The sequence below is a fragment of the Hemitrygon akajei genome, chromosome 14, assembly GCF_048418815.1.
Source record: "Hemitrygon akajei chromosome 14, sHemAka1.3, whole genome shotgun sequence".
NCBI lineage: Eukaryota > Metazoa > Chordata > Chondrichthyes > Myliobatiformes > Dasyatidae > Hemitrygon > Hemitrygon akajei.
In genome coordinates this window covers 30,917,858-30,939,233 of record NC_133137.1, presented here as the reverse complement: position 1 = coordinate 30,939,233, position 21,376 = coordinate 30,917,858, and the positions used below count along the sequence as shown (strand labels likewise).

Below are 21,376 nucleotides of genomic sequence, written 5' to 3'. Positions count from 1 at the left end.
AGGGAAATGATCTGTATCACATCATTAGTCTTGATTGTCAGGGGATGGTGTTGTGCAGCAGAGGCAGGTTATTGAAGAACTTTGATTTTCTGGATCTTTTGTATTAGACCCATTTCAAGCACTATGGGATTGGGCCCGCTTTGGAAATGTTGCTGAGGCCTGTGCTTGCATATCATGTAGCAGGCAAGGGTGGTACTGAATTTTTGAAATCAGCTGGTTGTCCGAAGAACTCTTCATTATACCTGTGCATTGACAGGTGTTGAAAACATTCATGCGGTTAAAGAAGATGATATATATTGTTTGATGCAGTTGGAATCTTTTTTCTTGCACAGCATCTTTGAAATCTCCTGGCATGCTCTTCACTTCAGGGGTGAAGGAGATGAAGTTGTGGATTTATATTTACAGATGTGCTTCCTTCATATTTCTATTCAACATAAAATGAACTCAGTCTTTGACTGCTGTCAGAGAAAGTCTAATCACAGAGTTATTTTCCTGTAACTTGTTCTGTCACACATGACCATTAACAGCCCACTGATTCTCTCACGGCCACCTACATCGAGAGTACTTTACAGTACTCAATTAACTTGCCAATCAGCACCTATTAGGGGTGTGGGAGGAAACAGGTGCACTTGGGGGAAACCTACGTGCTAATAGAGAATGCAAACTCCAAACTGGAGGTTGGAATCAAATCGAAGTCGTCAGATCTTTGATTCAGCTGCTTTGCTTGTAGCACCACTATTTGGCTCTTCATCAGCGTTATTTATATTACAGCAAAGATTTTGTCTGCTCCAGAGACTCTGTTATTTTTCACTTGAAGGATTGACTTGATTTCTTACTGGACTGGGTTAGTGTTGAGGTTGAGGTGATTAGTCCACTGTGGATGAAGTCAAAGAAATTCACATCTGAAACCTAGTCTTATGTGAGGAGATCTTTGGAACATTCTTTCCAGTGGATGCCGACTGTCTCATTGTCCTTAATGACCTCTCTTATGATCATAGCTCTTAATAAAGTGAATTGTTGGATGTTCAGACTTTGTTATCTTATAATACTGAAACATCAATGTTGTAATTCTCAGTGACAGAATCTCCTGCTCTCGTTTCCTTTGAAATTCTGTTGGCCCTTAATCTTCTATTTTTGTCCGCTTATTGGTCATTCCAGTTCAAGAATTCATTACATTTACATTTCTTTCTCCTGGTCAAGCCATTCTCTGTTTCCTGTGAGAGAAACTAAGTGTTTTTTAGTTATTGTGAACTTCAGGGGGGCAGAGTGTTAAGACACTGCAGCTCCTGTTGCTTGGGATTTGTTAGACTGGCACTAAGCTATTGACTGAACAGGACTATCGCTATGGGGTCTTTAAAAGCCCTTCACTATTGATTTGCCCTTAGTACTGTTCTGTTCCCATCACAACTTCTAGTAGTTGCCAGATTGATGGAGCTGACAGGGCAAATTATGTGATGCTTGATCCAGCACTCAAGGCTAGAAGATAGTAAGCTAGTGGCCTCACGTTTTTCCAGTGCTACTGTTTTGCCACATTCTCAGCATGAGCTATTGGCTCATGTTCTCTTTATAAGTGTGCAGTGTGATCCAACATGAATTGAAATGTCACTGAATGGCAGCTGAGATGATTTTGTTGAAGTTATTGCTACATCAGATATTCATGTGGCACTTACAGTTACACTTTACCCTCAATATTTCACACGCAACATCTTTTTTGGGATGAAAGTCAGGAAATTTAATCTATGAACCATTACAAGAAGAATCATTTTATTAACACTGTACCTGAAGAAGTTTCCTTTATAAGTTAAATCTTGGAATGTTCCTTTGTACCCAGATTTAGCCTTATACTGGATTAATCTGCCTCTCCCACCTACTTCTCATCATACACCCAGTCCCTGATCAACACCAACTACATCAGGGCAGTACGGTAGTGTGGTTAGCACAACGCTTTACAGTTCCAGTGATTCGGGTCCAATTCCTACCACTGCCCTGTGAGGAATTTGTGCGTTCTGCCTTTTCCTCTGGGTGTTCCAGTTTCCTCCTGGAGTCCAAAGACATACTAGTTGGTAGGTTAATTGGGAATTGTAAATTGTTCTGTGATTAAATGGGGGTTAAATCAGGAAAATGCTGGATGGCATGGCTGGAAGGGCCTGTTCTGTGCTGTATCTTAATAAACAAGTAAATGTATCTCCTCTCTAAGTCTCCAAAATGCACCCGCTGATCTCGCTCTGAGCCCTCAACCTCCGGCACTGGAACCTATCATTGCTGATCTCTGATTTGCCATCTCCATGTCCCACACTAAGCCTATAATCATCACAACCCTCCAGTGCTTCGTGGGTTTGGCTCAGCATTCAATCCCAGGGGTTGCCACTACCAGTTAACTTGATGCTAATACTTTTTGTCAAACTTGGCCTCAAGAATTTTGACATTCCTAGATCTTGACAACTGTGCAGATAATACATTTTCAGCTATAAAAAGGTGCATCATTCATTAAATCACACTAAATTCAACCGAAAACTTCCTATCATGAATTGGACTGGTGATGTTGAAGCATTTTCTACATTAGATGTGAATCTAATAACATCTGTGCAATGGTCCTCTAGTACATTACTTGAAAACTGAAGTACAGTGCTCAAGTAGTTAGACACTCCCAGAACAATCATTACTCTGGGACTCCCTGTCCAGGCCCTGATCTGGCATTGTGGTAATCCAGCTCAGGTGGGTCCCCTTAATTTAATTACTTAGATGTGCATATTTTAGTAACATATGGAATTTACCCACCAATCACATAACTCTTTTCAATCCCAATCTATGACCCTACTTGGCCTTGATCTTTGACCCTTCTTGTAGCAACAATCAGCTCCAAAGCATGGCCCTATTGACTTAGACCCACTGCCAATACAGACAATGACTAGGTCTGAGTCCATGATTTTGTACTAGCTCCCTTCCCCACCCATCCTGCGCATTCTTCATTCGTTATTTGACCATTAGACATAAAAGCAGAATTAGGCCATTCAGCCCATTGAGTCTGCTCCACCATTCCATCATAGCTGATCCCAGATCCCAAACAACCCCATACACTTGTCATCTCGCCATATCCATTGATGCCTTGACCAATCAGGAAAAGATCAACTTCTGCCTTAAATATACGTGTGGACTTGTCCTTCATTGCAACCTGTGGCAGAGCATTCCACAGATTCACCACACTTTGGCTAAAATAAATTCCTCCTTACCTCTCTTCTAAAGGATCACTTCTCAATTTTAAGGCTGTGCCCTCTAATTCTAGATATCCCCATCATAGGAAACATCCTCTCCATGTTCTAGTCCTTTCAACATTTGGTAGGTTTCATGAGATCCCCCTGCATTCTTCTATGTTTCAGTAAGTACAGGCCCAAAGCTGCCAAATGCTCCTCATATGTTAACCCCTTCATTTTCAGAAGTATTCTTGTGAACTTCCTCTGGACTCTCCAATGACAACACATCCTCTCTGTGATATGGGGTTCAAAATTTTTGACAATACTCCCAAGTGCAGCCTGACTAGTATCTTATAAAGACCCAGCACTATCTCCATATTTTTATATTCTATTTCCCTTGAAATAAATGCCAACATTGCATTTACCTTCTTTACCACAGACGCAAGCTATAAATTAACCTTCTGGGAGTCTTGCACGAGGACTCCTAAGTTCCTCTGCACCTCTGATGTTTGAATGTTCTCCCCATGTAGGTAATAGTCTGCACTATGGTTCCTTTTACTAAAATGCATTATCATACATTTCTCAGCACTGTCTTCCATCTACCACTTTTGTGCCCATTTTTCCAATTTATCTAAATCCTCCTGCAAGTGCATTGCTTCCTCAGCACTACCTACCCCTCTACCTATCTCTGTAACATCTGCAAACATTGCCACAAAGCCATCAATTCCATTATCCAAATCATTGACAAACAATGTGAAAAGTAGTGGTTCCAATACTGACCCTGAGGAACACCATTAGTCACTGGAGGTTAAAAGGCCCCTTTTCTTCCCACTCACTACCTCCTGCCTGTCAGCTGTTCTGCTTCCTATGCCAGTATCTTTCCTGTAATGCCATAGGATTTTATCTTGTTAAGCAGCCTCATGTGTGGCACCTTATCAAAAGCCTTATGAAAATCTAAGTAAATGACATGGACTGTCTCTCCTTTGTCCACTTTGCTGGTTACTTCCTCGAAGAACTCCAACAAAGTTGTCACGAGGCAGGATTTCCATTTACAGAAACCATGCTGACTTTGACTTATTTTATCATCAGTCTCCAAGTACCCCGGAACCTCATCCTTAACAATAGACTGCAGCGTTTTCCCAGCCACTGAGGCTAGGCTAACTGGCCTATAATTTCCTTTATTTTGCCTTCCTCCCTTCTTAAAGAGTGGAGTAACATTTCCAATCTTCCAGTCCTCTGAGACCATGCCAGAATCAAGTGATTATTGAAACATCATGACCAATGCATCTGTTATCTCTTCAGTAACCTCTCTCAGGACTCTCGGATGTGGTCCATCTGGTCCAGGTGACTTATCAATCTTGAGACCTTTGAGTTTGCCTAGCATTTTTCCCTTTGGTATAGCAATAGCACTCACTGCTGCTCCCCAACACTCACAGACCTCTAGCACACTGCTACTGTCTGCCACATTGAAGACAGATGCAAAGTATCTATTAAGTTCATCTGCCATTTCTTTGTTCCCTCATTACTACCTCACCAGCATCATTTTCCAGTGGTCCAATATCAACTCTCACTTCCCTTTTACTCTTTATATAACTGAAAAATCTTTTGGTATCTTGCTTTATATTATTGGGTAGTCTGCCCTCATATTTAATCTTTTCCCTTCTTATAGCTTTTTTAGTTGTCTTTTGTTGGATTTTAAAAGCTTCCCAATCAACCAACTTTCAACTCACTTTTGCTACCTTATATGCCCTTTCCTTGGCTTTTATGTAGTCCTTAACTTCTCTCGTCAGCCACGGTTGCCTAGCCCTGGCATTTAAGAACTGCTTCTTCTGTGGGACATATCTATCTTGCATCTTGAGCAGTATTTCCAGAAACTTCAGCCACCCCTGCTGTGCTGTCATCCCTGCTAGTATCCTTCTCCAATCCATCTGGGCAAGCTCCTCTCTCATGCCTCTTTAATTCCCTTGATTACAAGGCGACCAGAACTGGACACAGTACTCCGTGTGGCCTAACTAGAGTTTTATAGAGCTGCATCATTACGTCGCGTCTCTTAAGCTCTATCCCTCGACTTAATAACACCCCGTAAGCTTTCTTAACTACTCTATCTACCTGCCACGCATCAGTGGTCGCATAACCAGGATTTGTGGTGTGCATTGACTGCTCATATGACCATCCACCACCTGCTCCCATGTCTTCATGTGATCCTAATAGTGGGGCTAAGCAGGCGCTACACCCTGCCCAAGGGTGGCCTACAGACTAGTGGAGAGAAAGAGCATCTACCTTTGGTAGAGACGTATCTCTATCCTGCCACCCATTTCCTGCACATCAGGCTTGTCTAATGTGTGATGCTGTTTAACAAAGAATCTCCAGGTAAATGTTTTCAAGTTACTGACATCAAAGTGTTAGCAAGCCAACTTGATGTCTAATTTGTGCAGTCACTGGGTACTTTGGCAGATGAAAGCACGAGTGTCTCACTGCTGCTGTGTTTAATGAGTCGTGCTTTATTACCCTGTTGAAAAATGTAGTGCTCATTGGTAACAAAGTGGCTCTTATGCACTCACTAGCCAGCATTAGATCTAATCAAGCTGCCTCCTATAGTTATCCAAAAGTAAAGTATATATAAGAATAAAAGCTAAATTAAGCTCGCTCTTTCAGAATAAATGAGTAAGATGTGAGCCTTGTTACTGTAGAATATTGCATGAGATCGTGTTTAATGTTTAGTAAGTTCTTTGTGCTGTTGATAAAGAGGAACCATTGGATGTGTGATACTTTAATTTCCAGAAAGCATTTCATAAGGTATTGCGTCAGAGGTTATTGCAGAAAATAAAATTGTGTAGGAGGTGATGTATTGGCATCAAAGTATAACTAACTAATAGGAACAAGAGAGCAGACATGAATGCGTCTTTTTCTGGTTGGCAAGATGTAATGGGTAGTATGCTACAGGTTTTAGTCCTGGAGTTCCAACTATTTACAATTTATATAAAATGCATTCAATGAAAAGATTGTTAAATTTGCTAATGCCGCAAAGTTGCTTAAGAAAGTAAGCTATGAAAGAGATAAAAGGAGGCAACAGAGGGATATAGATAGGTTAAATGATTGGACAAGATCTGGCAATATGAAGTATAATGTAACAAAATATGAAATTTCATCAATATGTCTGCAACTTCAGAAGGATAATGAAGTTTGGAAAGTCCCTGTCAACCCTTAATGATTTTTATGAATGCACCTTAGAAGGCATCCTGACTGAAAGCATCATAGCTTGGTATGGGAACTGCTCTGTCCATGACCACAAGAAACTGCAGAAAGTTGCAGATATGGCTCAGCACAACACAGAAGCCACCCTCTCTTCCTTGGACTCTGTCTATACTTCTCGCTGCCTCAGTAAAACAGCCAGCATCATCAAAGATGTCACCTACCCCAGACATCCTTTCTTCTCCCCTCACCTATCAAGCAGAAAATACAAAAGCCTGAAAGCACATACCACCAGACTCGACAGCTTCTCCCCTGCTGTTATAAGACTACTGAATGGTTCCTTAGTACAATAAGATTAATTCTTGACATAACAATCTACCTCAATGTCTACCTGTATTGCATTTTCTCTGTAGCTGTTTACCATTATTCTACACTCTAGTACTGTTCTACATAGTGTAATTAATTGATCTATATGGACAATATGCAAGACAAGCCTTTTCACTATATCTTGGTACATGTGACATTAATCAATTCCAATTTCAAAATGTATATTTTCTTAATGATGAGAGATTGTGAAAGTCTGGCGTGCTGAAAGATCTGAATAATTAAGTGCATGAAGGTCAAAGGCCAGTATGCAAGTACTTAAGAAAGCTAACAGCATGTTTTTGCATTTTGCTAGGGGAGTTGAGTACCAAAATAAAGAGGTTATGGTTCAGTTATATAGGGCATTGGTGAGTTTACATCTGGAATAATCTGCACAGAATGTTGGAGTCAGGTAGCATCTATGGAGAGGGATGAACAGTCAATGTTTTGGGCCGAGACCTTTCATCAGGACTGTGTGTTAAATAAGAGCAAACATTAGTCAGGTGATACGTAGTTACTATAGGAAGCACACATACAAGGAAGAAATGGCCTACAAAGTTATTCCAACCATGTGTAACCTGCAAGCAATAATTGGTTTTGAACTTGCAAGAACAAGCAGCTTATTCAAAGACTGCTCTCTATTGAAGGAGCAACTGCGTTGTCACAGTGGGAAATCGCTCAACATAAGTAGTATGCATCATCCTAATATACAAGGAAGTGATTGGTTTGTCAATGTATACATGTAGTTAGATATATTTGTTCAATATTCTGACGGAGTAAATGTGATATGATCTAGAGGAGCAATGTACCATCTTGAGATGTTTGATACAAAGGGGTATGTTGATTCGATTACAATTAACATTGAGGCTCCAAGGCATTCTGAAGTGATAAGAACAAGAGAGATCAATGTATCATAGAGAGGTGTGAAATAGATCAAGTGTCTTGGTGTAGTCATTAATACAGAGAATCAACACATGAAAGGACAAGGCATTAAAATCACTAATTCAAAATAAAGTGGAGCACAGGTAAGCAGTAAATAGCTCACTGTCCTAGGGACAAGATCTCGGTGTGGCAGGGTATTCATTAGTCTCAGCCTGAGGGAAGAAGGTGTTACACAGTCTGGCAGTCCTAATCATGCTTCTGTACATCCTTTCTGATGCAAGTGGGTCAAAGAGACTGTGGGATGTGTGGTAGGGATCCTCAACAGTTCTTTAGGTGCTTTGTCTGCAATGGTCCTGGTGTTGGGGGATGAGGGGGAGCGAAATGGACACTATCCTCTGTAGGGTCTTGTGGTCTGTTGCCATGCAGCTTCCATACCACACAATGACATTCTTGACGGTGCTCCTGTAGACAGGGGGCCTTGTACTCCTCAATCTCCTCAGAAATTGTAGACACTGCTGTACCTTCTTGACTAGTGAGGAGGTGTTGTGGGTCCAGGTTAATTCCTTGGTGCACACCAAGGAACTTTGTGCTCTTTACTCTCTCCATACAGAGCCACTGATGAGCAATGGAGAGTGGTCAACCACTGCCTTCCTGAAGTCCACAATCATCTCTTTTGTCTGGTCCACGTTGAGACTCAAGTTGTTGTTCTCACACCATTTGACAAACCTCTCTGCCTCCTCTCTGTATGCCAACTCATCATTGTTGCTGATGAGGATAACCACTGTTATACCATCAGTGAACATGATGTGATTTAAACTGCACCTGAGAGCAGCTTGGACAGCAGCAGACTGACCTTGCAACCCTGGAGGAGCACCAATGCCCCCTTGCAGAGAGGGGTGTTGAATTGCAACAGTGACTGTTTACCCACCAGCTTCTGAGGAATGATTGTGTTAAATGCCGAGCTGAGGTCGATGAGCAACATCCTCGCGTATGAGGCATCACTTTCTAGGTAGGACAGGACGGAGTGGAGGGTTAAGGCTGTAGGATCATCAGCGGACCGGTTTGAGCAGTAGGTGGACTGGAAAGGATCCAATGTAGCTGGAAGGTAGAATTTTATACAATCCATTACCAGCTGCTCGGAGCATTTCATGATGGTTGAAGTCAGCACCACTGGTTGGTATTCATTCAGGCCAGTTGCCATTGCTCTCTTGGGAATGACAGTGGCTGGCTGCCTTGAAGCCTGTAGACAGTGGGCTGCTTCAGAGAGATATTAAAGGTCTCCAATAAGACCTCCATTAGCTGGGCCGCACGATCGCTCAGCACCTGACCAGGTATATTGTCCGGTCCTGCAGCTTTGTGGGTTTACCTCTTCACTTTGGCTGAGGCCTGTTCCTCAGGAAGGGAGGGGGCTTTCCTTGATGTCACAACATTTGTTTTGTCAAATCGTGCATAGAAAGCATTCAGCCTATCAGTACAGGAATGCACCCAATAGCATCATCAGTAGACCGATTTGAGCGGTCGGTAAACCACGTATCCCTGGTACCTGTGGATTTTCTGTGCACACTCCCACTTTTCCTTCTTGCTGGCACAAGAGAGTATGGCTCTTGCTGACTTTAGAGCTGTCCTGTCCCCCAATATGAAGGCAGTGTCCCGATCCCTAAGCAGTGCATGATCATCTGCAGTCAGCCATGGTTTCTATTTTACCTTGGCCGTGTACTATTTAATCACAGTAAAGCCCTCAATGCACTTTCATTTGTGATGTGATGATGGTAGGTAGCCGCCCCCCTGAATATGCGTGCTTTCAATGCAGTCCTGCAGCACTGAAGTGGCACCTTCTGGCCAGGTCTTGATCTCCCTGTGAACTGGTTTAATTCTTTTAACCAGTGACTGTATGCAGGGACTAGCAAAATGGATATGTACTCTGAGCATTTGAGGCGAGGGCAGGGGATAGTCTTGTAGGCTCCACGAGCGTTGATATAAACTAGGTCTCTCTTCTGGTTGGGAACTTGATCTGACATACTGGTAGAACTTTGGCAGGACTTCAGTTTTTTAAGTTGGCATGATTGAAGTCACTAGCAACAATGAAGACACCTTCGGGGTAAATGGCTTTGTGGTTGCAGATTGCACCGTAGAGTTCCAGCAGTGCTTCCCAGCATGAGCACAGGGGGAATGTAAACAGCAACAAACACAATGGTACAGGTTTCCCCCGCTATCCGAAGGTAGAGCGTTCCTATGAAACCTTTTGTAAGCCGAAATGTCGTAAAGCGAAGAAGCAATTACCATTACCGTAGATTCCGGATTTTAAGCCGCTACTTTTTTCCCACATTTTGAACAGCTTTGAACTTTGCGGCCAATAATCCAGAGCGGCTAATACATTATTTTTTTCATGCCGCCTCGTAAACATTTTGCCTCGTAACAGTAGACCAATAAAATTGATGAGTAGTTCACAGAGGTCCAATGAAATTGTACGATAAATCAAGCGCACTTTCACAATTAAATTATTGTAAATCAGTCATTTGTACTCACCCTCATCAACATGGAAAACACTCGAAGCATTGTGCTACCTACCCTACTTAGTTTAAACTATATTTGTTTTCTGTACTACATCGCGGGATGCTATGACGTCACACCCGGTTTCGCGGCGTCTTGTGGGAAAATGCCGTTTGCGATGAAACGGAAAGGAGGGGGGAGCGGATTACGCGAGCGGCTTTGGATCCGAGCGAAATCTGCTTTTAAGTTAAAGGTATCAATAACTTTTCCTGGTAGGCTGCAGTATATATATTTTTTACCAGTCGTTAGGAGATATTGGAATGTTGTTCAGTAAAGAAGTATACGCAACGTATATTTAAAAGTAGCCGCCAACGGGCACGGTTCGAAAAAAAGCATTTGCAATATGTATTTGTTTTTGTTACCATATGGATTTAATTAAAAGTTAAAAAAATCCTCACGTGTAATATCTTTCTGTGTAAATATCTCATAGTACAACGTGGGACACCTGCGGCCGAAAATCCGGTGCGGCCTAAAATCCGGTGCGGCCTTTACATTTAAAAAAATGATTTTATTTCTAAAATTAGTGCCAGCGGCTTAAAATCAGGTGCGCTCTGTAGTCCGGAATCTACGGTAATTTATATGGGAAAAATTTTTGAGCGTTCCCAGACCCAAAAAATAACCTACCAAGTCATACCAAATAGCACATAAAACCTAAAATAACACTAACATATAGTAAAAACAGGAATGATCTGATAAATACACAACCTACATAAAATAGAAATAATGTATGTACAGTGTAGTTTCACTTACCAGAATCGGGAAGATTTAGCCAAAACCAATTTGTAGAGAAAAATCGGCACCTACACGCATGCGCACACACCTGCCCATGCAAGGCTTCACAGTCATGGTAGTCTTTCTCGGGGTAAGCACAAGTTTAAAGCGGGTGCCTTTTTTCATAAAAGCGAAAATCCTCTCTGGATTTCTTTTGGTTAGCAAAAACAGGTTCTAATGTAGGTCTTTTGTAAAAGCGAAGTGGCGTAAAGTGGGGGACACCTGTAGTGAACTCCCTCGGTAAATAGAAAATCCTGCACTTCACCATTACTAACTCTTATCTGTGGTGAACAGTGGGCTGTTACTACCTAGGCACTCACGCACCAGTTCTTATACAGACCTCCTCCATGGATCTTGCTGGAGGTCGCAACATTTGTGTGTGCCTGAAAGGAAATTAGGCCTTCTAGCTGGATGGCAGAGTCTGGAATGGTTGTCTGGAAGCCACATTTCTGACGGGATGAGTATGCAACAGTCCCTCATCTCCCATTGGTCAGACACAAACACAAGTAATCCAGTTTATTTTTCAATGTTCGATTGTTGGCAAGTAGAATCAATGGGAAGCCCGGGCCTGCAGGGATCCACATTAAGTCTCGCTTTAATACCAGCACACTTACTGAGCTTCTGCATTTGAGCGCACCCCTTCTGACGGCTGCTTGCCTGAGTTGCTGTGGCGTGGAGTGAGATCCTGCTCTCTGCATTATTCCGTAACCGCACAGTATCTTCGTTATTCTGCTCACTAGTGAGGTAGACTTGCAGATTTTAGTGTTCTTAATGATCAGCAGTGCATTGTTTGGTCATAGAAAATATGAACAGGACGAGAAATTTTACCGTTGTTCGGAACCAGAGTGGCTACTATGTCCATGTGCACCACCATCATCATCATCATCCCTTGTACAGTAATGGTTTCTTATTTAAGACAAGGAACTTACTGGGTTTAGTAGATCAATACCTGAAGTGGGTAGATGTCTCATGATGAAAAGCTGGACAGGCTTGGTTTATATCCATTGGTGTTTAAAGGAATGAGAGGACACTTGTCTGAAACATGCACGTTCCTTAGAGATCTTAAGAGAGAATCTAGAAAGGGGTATTATTGTTTGAAATAAGTGATTGCACATTATTTTCAATCACCATTCACTTCAAAGCTACAAACTGTCATTCTTGACCCTCCCACTAATAGGTTTCTCAAGCAACACCCCTCATTATCTCAAAAACCTTTGTCGCTGTATTTTTTTCAAAGGAGATGCCCAGCTTCTCCAGCATTGCCTGTGATATAAATCCCTCATCCAAGAAATTATTCTATTAAGTCCTCTCTTCTAACATACAATCTTCCTAAAGTGTGCTGATCAGAATTGGGTGTGCATTAAAGATGCTTTATAATGATTTCTCCTCGACTCTATTAATGAAGCCTAGGATCCCCTGTGCCTTTCCTTATCAGTTTTTTTTTCAGCTATGGTATCATGAAAGGGTCGGTATAAAGCAAACATGGTTGATAATTCATGTCATTATTCCAATGGAGCTGTTTATGACAGAAGAGAACTTTGCATTTCTAACAGCCGCTTTTGTATCAGGGAAAAGCATCAAAGCCAACTGAAAATCGTCACAGTTCCATAAACAGGAAATAGCTAAATGCCTGGTAATTTTTCTGAAATTTTTGATTTTGGCTGAATGAAAAAATAGTGCCCTGAACAACAGGACACCATCTCTTTGATTAACCTAAGCATTGTCTTCATGTACATGGAATGGCAGCACCTCTTACTTGAAAGACAGCATTATTGTTCATTCTCATACTAGGCTCTATGCTGAAACAATGTACTGATACTTCAGTTGAATTTTCCTCTAAATATTGAGTAAATCGACTAATCCTCACACTGTCCTGGAGATGAACTTTTCTTCTTGGCCAACAATACTTGCTTTTTATTCTAGATGGTGTCGTTAAAAACTAAGTGTCTGGGGATTTATTTGAGTTTCTCAATAGCTTTAATCTCTTTTTTTATTAAGCCCTATTAGGGTGATCTGTTTATAATGGGAAAAGTTTGCTACTCAGTTGAATTTCTGCTCAATTAACTCAGTATCATTGCTAGTGGCAGATTGCTTCTGTTCCTGCATGTGCAAATGTTCATATTTCTCTTTTTGTGCTTCCTTTGATGTTTATTGTAAATAAGAAACGCAAGTCAAAGTATTTGACTCCTTGTACTTATTCTGCTATTCAACAGGATTGTGACTGACGTTTTACCTTAATGCCACTATTGTGTACTAAACTCATGTTCTTTGATTCACCTAATACCTAAAAAAAAATATGAATCTTTGCCTTGAATATATGATTGAGCCTCCAGAGATCCTGTGGATAAGAAATACTGAAGATTTGCTGTTCTTTAGGTGAAGGCATTTCTAAATGACTGAGCTCTTACTTTGAGACTTTGGTCCCTGATCCTAGACAACCCAGCAAGGAAAAACATCATTCCTATATCAACTGCATCAACCTTTGTAAGAATTCTATATGTTTCAACACGATCTCCTCATTATTCTAATCTAGCAAGTTTAGCCCTGGACTGCTTCATATCTGTGCATATGACAAGCCTACCGTCACAAAAATTATTCTTGCAAAACTTTGCTAGGCTTTCTTTATCATAATTATACTCTTATCTTCAGTAAGGAGACCAGGCTTATACATGGTATTTCAAATGGAGTCTCTAATGGATTCTATATAAACCAAAGCAATAAAAGCCAACAAACCATTTAGTTTCCTGATTGCTTGCTGTTATTCCAAATTAACTTTTAATGATTCGTGTACAAGGTTATCCAGGTCCTTTTGTACACTAGCATCATTCAATCTCTCACCAATTAAAACATGCTACAAATTCTATTTACTGTACCAAATGAATGAGCTAAAAATTTTCCACATTATATTCCACCTTCCATATCAGTATCCATTCACTTAATCCATTTATATCCCCTGAAAACAGTTAAGATGAAGAATCAGGTTTATTATCACTGACATGTATCATGAAATTAGTTGTTTTGTGGCAGTAGTACAATGCAATGCGTAAAAAGTGCTGTAAGTTACAAAAAAGGTGAATAGTTCATGGGTTCATGGGCCATTCAGGAATCTGATGTTGGAGGGGAAGCTGTTCCTAAAAGGTTGAGTGTGGTCTTCAGTCTACAATACTCTCTCCCTGATGCTACAGATGAAAAGAGGGCATGTCCCAAATGGTCCTTAATGATGGGTGCCACTTTATTGAGGGTCCGCCTTGTGAAAAGCTCCTCGATGGTGGTGACGGTTGTGCCTGTGATGGATCTGGCTGAATCTACAGCCCTGTGTAGTCTCTTTCAATCCCTCACATTGGAGCCTTTATGCCAGGCTGTGAGGCATCCAGTCAGAATGCTCTCCCCTATACATCTCTATAAATTGATGACATGCCAAATCCCCTCAAACTCCTAATGCAGTATGGCCTCTGGTGTGCCTTTCTCATGATTGCAAGATCTCAAGATCCTCTGAGATGTTGATGCCCATGAACTTAAAGCTACTCGCTCTACTGCTGACCTTTTAATGATGACTGGTGTGTCTTCGGCTGACTTCCCCTACCTGAAGTCCACAACCAATTCCTTGGTCTCGCTATCATTGAGTGCAAAGCTGTTGCTGTGATGCCATTCAACCAGCTGATCTATCTCACTCCTGTGCACCTCTTCGTCGCCATCTGAGATTCTACCAACAACAGTAGATCTTTGGAGAACGTATAGGTGGCATTTGAGCTGTGAAAGGTAGAGAGAGTAAAGCAGTGGGTTAGGTATACATTCTTGATGAGCACCAGTGTTGCGAGGAGAAGATACTATTACCAATCCACACTGACTGTGGTGTCCTGGTGGGAAAGTCAAGGATCCAGTTGTAATGGAAGATGGGGAGGCACAGATTTTGATGCTTTTTGATTAGTACTGAGGGGATGATGTTGTTGAACGTCAAACTTTAATTGATACTCAGCAGCCACATTTATGTAACATACATAAAATGCTGGAGGGACACAGCACATCAGGCAGCATCGATGGAAATTAATAAACAGTCAATGTTTTGGGCCGAGACCCTTCTTCAGGGAAGTAAGGGTAAAGAAGCCTGACTGAGATGGTGGGGCGGAGGGAAGGAGTGCAAGTTAGAAAGTGATAGTTGAAGTCAGATGGGTGGGGGAGCGGGGTTGAAGTAAGAAGTTGGGAGGTGATAGGTGGAAAAGGTAAAAGGGTAGAGAAGAAGGAATCGATAGGAGAGGAGAGCGGACCATGGGAGAAAGGAAAGGAGGAGTGGCACCAGGGGGTGGTGATGGGAAAGAGAAGAGAAGTAAGAGGGGGCCAAATTGGGGAATGGAAGAAGGGGGGGGGGGAGAGAAGGTTGGAGAAATTGAAATTGACGGATTATGAGGTGTTGCTGCTCCATTGTGGGAGCAGACTCATTGGAGTAGTAGAGAAAGCCATAGGCCGACATATGGGAATGGGGATTGGAATTAAAATGGTCGGCCACCGGGAAATCCTGCTTTTTGCAATTGGAGCAAAGGTGCTCAACAAAGTGGTCCCCCAATCTATAAAAACACAAAATGCTGGCAGAACTCAGCAGGCCAGACAGCATCTATGAGAGGCGGTAGTGATGACGTTTCGGGCCAAAACCCTTCATCAGGAGTGATGAAGCCTCCAACTTTCACCCCGCCCTCAAATTCACCTGGTCCTTTCTAGATCTTTCTCTTTCTATCTCTGGAGAAATCACTCCTGATGAAAGGTTTCGGCCTGAAACGTCGTCACTACCTCCTCCCATTGATGCTGTCTGGCCTGCTGAGTTCTGCCAGCATTTTGTGTTTTTATTTATTTCCAGCGTCTGCAGATCCACTCGTGTTGCCCCAATCTATGTCAGGTCTCATCATTGCTTAGGATGTTGCATTGGTAGACAACCTCAACACATTTGCAGATGAGGTGTTGCCTCACCTGGAAGGACTGTTTAGGTCCCTGAATAGAGGTGAGGGAGGAGGTGAATGGGCAGGTGTAGCACTTCTTCCACTTGCAGGGATATTTGCCAGGAGGGAGATTAGTGAGGAGGGACAAATGAACACAGGAATTATGGTAAGAGTGATCCCTGTGGAAAGCGGAGAGTGTGGAGGAGGCAAAGATGTGTTTGGTGGTAGGATCCTGTTGAAGATGGCAGAAGCCTGACATGTGTATTGCTGTTCCCAGGTGCTCAAAAGCCAAGATGAGAGCCATTGAGATTGCATCCTCCGTAGGCCTGTTATGGTGGTAGGCAAACTGAAGCAGATCCTGTTCTTTGTTCAGGCAGGAGTTAGTTGTAGCCACGACCAACTTCATTAAAGCACTTAATCACAGTAGATGTGAGTCGTTGAGGTAACTCATCTTCGATTGATGCCCCTTTGAAGCAGGAAGAATCTTTGACAGCAGCAGTAAGGGACTGAAGATAACATTGAACACTCCATCTACTGCATCAGCATAGGTTTTCAGTACCCTGCCAGGTACACCATCAGGACCTGACACCTTGCAAGGGTTCATTTATGTGAGGGATGTCCTAACATTGGCCTCCAAGTCAGAGATCACAGGGTCACCAGATGTTGTAGAGATAGACACAGTTGTAGTTTTATTCTCCCTTTCAAAGTGTGCATAGGGAATGAGGCACACTCTCTGCATCCTCCACATAGTTCATGTTGTCATGGCCTGGGTTGTAGGCTCTGAAATTATTAATGGTGTATAATTATGTCAGGATGCTCTTGCTGGGTGGAATATGCTGTGGTGGTCCATTTTCTTGGAGGCATGTTTCATAAGTGCAAAGCTAACCTGAAACCTGAGATGAGTAATGTAAATAATCTCAACAATATAGGATATAGATAGGCATTACTGTAATTACCCAAAGCCAGATGTAAACATTCTGAGGGCTATCCGTTTGGTTTTAAATCTGTTCCTCTCCAGTCTCTCATCATCATTCCTTCCATGTTTATGTACTTTGCAGTCATTTTTATTGTATTAAATCATTATACCATTGTTTGTGCTTTTACCAGTTGACGTTAAGTATATGGTACTTCTGCACATAGTTGCGAAGTTTAAACAATAATGTCAGGCAAAATGTACATATAGTGAGAGGAAGAACAGAAATCCATTGTGCAATATATTTACATAGACATGGTCATATTGATTTGCAAAGCATAACAGCACCACCTGCTGTAAGCGCCATTGGTCCAGTCTGTATTTGATTCTCAAACTAGTTGAAGGCCTATAAACTTGTCAGAAACTATGCCAATGTTGCTTTGATAACTCATCCTAGCAAAACTAAAGAATTGTCTGTTGCAACTTTGTGCCTTCTCATTTACAGAAAACTTAGGGAGCTAAGTTCAATGTTTCGGAAAATAGATACAAGGGGTCACAGCGTATGATTGCAGGCCAAATTCCTGCTCCCTGATCATGTACATGATTGTTATATACAGTTCATGGGTATCATGCTTCAGCAGTGCTTCACGGCCAGCCTGCTTTCTTGGTGGACCCCACTGCTTAAAGCCAGCATGTGCTTTGAACTAAAATATATGACCAGGTCCTTGGGGGTCATTCTGCATTGGAAGCTGAGCTGAAACTCATACAGATAGACAATACACTAGGCAGTGGGCAGCATTAGAAGTCCTGGTTCAGGAGAAGGAAATGAGGGATGATGTAGACTATCTATGAGAGGCTAGGAAATTCACCGGACAAAGTTTACTGAAGGTATGATGACTGTGGTGGTCAAACGATAAGCCCCAAAAAGTACAGGGGTCTTAAATGAGTGGTTAAGATCGTAATATATGTTCCAGGTCATATATAGTCAGCACAGAAACAGGCCTTTCAGCCCAGAATGTGTGCACAGAACACTGCCAAATTAAATCAGATCTCTTGCCCACACATGATTCATTATCTTTCCATGCCTTGCATATTCATGTGTCTATCTAAAAGTCTCTTAAATGTCCCTTTTGTATCTGCATCCACTACTACCCCTGGCACCCTGATCTAAGCTCTGTGGTAAACATAAAACTTGCCCCGTTAAGTTTAGCAGTCTTCTTTCCACAGTGCTTCACACATAAAAGTGAGTCTCTGCTATGTGACCTATTAAAATGAAGAATGAGCATTGGGAAGACATAAAGCACTTGATGATGCAGTGTTCACTGAGCTTGGCAGTTAGCTTGCAGATGAGTCATCATCGTTTGAGGTGACATCCTCAGTGCACGCTGAGGATATCACCTTGACTGGAGATAAAACGTCTGCAAGCTAATTGCCAAGCCCTGCAAACACCGCATCATCAAATGCCTCGACCTGAGCTACGAATATTCACCACCATCCTAGGCATTGAACATGTTGAAAATCAACAATGGGAGCTTATGGAGGGCAAGCACAAACAACATGACATTCAAAATAACTCCCCTCACCTGTACTGGCTCTGCTCACCCTGCACAGGACCTTACAGTCACCTCAGAACACGTGGAATTGGGGGGACGTCACATGATGACGTAGGATCGAGACGTGGAAATCCAGCTGTCCCGTAAAAACCAATAAAACAAAGTTTAAGTGAAGAAGAGTTAATAAATACCTTCTAGAAACTACTTATAAACAATTCAGGACTATCTTTAGATATGCCTCCTAAACAGAAACAGAAGAGAATTACTACTTTGAAGACAGCGCGAGTTGGCGGGGAAAGAGGCCTGCCGTTTTAGCGGAGCCTCGTACTCAAGTTGGATCTCTTCCCGGCGAAGTACATGTCGCCTCCGATGGTGCAGGGCAGGAGGCTGCGGCAATATCAACGGTCTCTAAGAAGAAACAGCGGGAGCTGCGCATGTGTGAAGAAACGAGTATGCACAAACAGGTGCAAACAAAACTACAAATTCCAGCTGCGACTGGAAGTGAAAATGAAAGTGAATTGGAAGTAGAATCAGACTCTCTGGAAAACACAGATGAAGAAATAGATGAAGAAGAAGAAGAACAGGAGGAAATTAAAGGTGGAAAACTTTCTGGAGACATAAGAAAAGCCTTGATACAAATAATGCATGAATTAAAAGTAATAAAAACAGATATTAGAAATGTGAAGATTACGTTTGATAAGGTTGTGGAAAAACAAAAGAAAACGGATAAGGAAGTTAAAAAGTTGGAAGAAAAATGGGAGACACCATTGAAAGAATGGACAAGATGGAAGATAATATCCTTGCCTGGACATCAGAAAGAAAACGGTTGTTGGAAAAAGTAGATGTGCTCGAAAATTTCAGCGGACGAAACAATATTAAGATTGTTGGTCTTAAAGAAGGTATAGAGGGAGAAGATTCAATAAAATTCTTTCAAAAATGGATCCCGGAAGTCTTGGAAATGGAAGAAGGAAGTCAGTTAATTGAAATCGAAAGAGCTCATAGAGCTTTAGGACCAAAGCCCCAACAAGATCAAAATCCACGATCAATCTTGATAAAATGTTTAAGATAAGATAGAGAAAAGATCTTGAAGGCAGCTACTCAAGGTGCCAGAAAGAGAAATGGGCTATTGATGATAGAAGGGAAAAGAGTTCTTTTTTATCCTGATACAAGTTACGACCTTTTGAAGAGGCAGAAGGAATTTAATTCAGTGAAAAAAATCTTATGGGAACAGGGTTATAAATTTATATTGAGCTACCCAGCAACACTGATAATTTTTTTGGATGACGAAGAAAGAAGATTTTTTACTGATCATCAGAAAGCGGAGGAGTTTGTACAAGAACTTCCTAATATTCGCGAGATGCAGTAAAGAATTATGGAAATGAAATGGATTAAAAATGAAGACTGAGATAGGGATTGGATTTGATGGACATTTAAGAGTAGAAGAATATACAAATATACTTTAAGTATATGATAGAAGGAGAGCAAGATTTAAAAATGAGGAATATTAATTGGGAGTAGAGATATTAATTTTTTTTCTTCTTCACCTACATAAATCTTTTTTTTGTTACGGGGGAGCTGGAGGAGCTTCTGATCGATTGCTGTGGGATTCACATGTGTAATCATGGCGATTGCCATGACCTGTAAAATGGAGGGGGGTAATGTTGTGTTTCTATTCATTCACAACATTAGTGGGGGGGTATTTTGTTTTTTTTTCTTTACTATCTATCTTTCTTCTATTTTTCTTTTTTTGCCTGGATGATTGGGGGGGGGGAAGACACATAGCAACATGGAGAATTTTAAAGAGATTCCCCAAGGTATTATGAATGACTAATTTACTCAATTTTTTAAGTTTTAATGTTAATGGGCTTAATGGACCTGTGAAAAGAAAAAGAGTTTTAACATATATTAAGAAAATGAAAGGAGATATAGCTTTTTTGCAGGAAACACATTTAACAGAGACAGAACATCAGAAATTAAAGAGAGATTGGGTTGGAAGTGTTATTGCAGCTTCATTTAATTCAAAGTCGAGGGGAGTTGCAATTTTGGTTAATAAAACCTTACCAATTAAAATACAAAATGTACTAATTGATTCTGTGGGGAGATATGTGATTATACATTGTCAAATCTTTTTGGAATTATGGACTCTTAGGAACATTTATGCACCAAAAGAAAATGATGCAAAATTCATACAAGAAGCTTTTTTGAATTTGGCCAACACACATGATAAAATATTAATAGGTGGAGATTTTAACTTTTGTTTAGACCCAGTTCTAGATAGGTCAACTAAGGCTGTTACAAAATCAAAAGTAATAAAGCTAACTTTATCATTGATGAAAGACTTAAATTTGATTGATATATGGAGAAGAATTAATCCAAGAGAAAGAGATTGTTCATTATATTCAAATAGACATAAAACTTATTCAAGGATTGATTTTTTTCCTATTATCAATGAATATTCAGGATAGAGTGAAAAGTGTGGAACATAAAGCGAGTATACTGTCAGATCATTCCCCCTTGATAATGACAATGATAATGATGGATAAGGAGGAATTGATTTACAGATGGAGATTTAATTCAATTTTATTAAAACGTCAAGATTTTTGTGATTTTATGAAAAAACAGATCCATTTTTTTTGGATACAAACTCATATTCAGTTGATGATAAATTTATATCATGGGAAGTGATGAAAGCATATTTGAGGGGTCAGATAATAAGTTATACTTCTAAAATTAAGAAGGAATATATGGTAGAAATAGATCAATTAGAAAAAGAGATTACAAAATTAGAAAAAGAATCCCAAAGATATATGACAGAAGAAAAACAAAGACAACTTGTCAATAAGAAGCTACAATATAATACACTCCAGACATATCGAACAGAAAAAGTAATTATGAGAACTAAACAGAGATATTACGAACTAGGTGAAAGATCACACAAGATTCTTGCTTGGCAGTTGAAAACAGAGCAGGCTTCCAAAACAATAAATGCAATTAGAACAAGTGCAAATAAAATTACTTATAAACCTTTAGAAA

The 21,376-nt window shown here is 40.9% G+C and overlaps 1 protein-coding gene across 2 annotated transcripts in view; it reads left to right on the top strand.

Annotated features, from left to right (window-relative positions):
• grk3 (G protein-coupled receptor kinase 3) overlaps window positions 1-21,376 on the top strand; it is a 268,143-nt gene that overhangs the window by 179,187 nt on the left and 67,580 nt on the right. The gene's annotated exons all lie outside the window — the stretch shown is intronic.